The following is a 314-nucleotide window of genomic DNA, read 5'->3' as shown; positions in this document are numbered from 1 at the left end:
TTGTCTTTGCAGCATTTGTTCCTAAGCTTGCATGTTACTGTGTTCTCACAAAGTGGGAATTACTGATTTAGAGTCAGCTCTCTTTAAATCTTTATAGTTTTAGTCATTCATGTAGTAGTAGAAGGCAGTTAAAATTTTTGTTTTAACTTGCTGAACATTTTAGAGGGTGTCTGCCTGTGTCAGGAACTTGGGTACTTATCAAATATACTAAATATTTTAGAAGGTGTAAGATGCTTGGAAATTTGAGTACGTGGAAGACATACCTTCCAAAGCAGAAAGTATCTTTAATTTTTACTGTTTTAAAATTCAGAGCT

This window comes from Lepidothrix coronata, unplaced genomic scaffold, assembly GCF_001604755.1.
Source record: "Lepidothrix coronata isolate B3197 unplaced genomic scaffold, Lepidothrix_coronata-1.0 Scaffold38, whole genome shotgun sequence".
Classification (NCBI taxonomy): domain Eukaryota; kingdom Metazoa; phylum Chordata; class Aves; order Passeriformes; family Pipridae; genus Lepidothrix; species Lepidothrix coronata.
Note: the sequence above shows the minus strand (reverse complement) of the source record.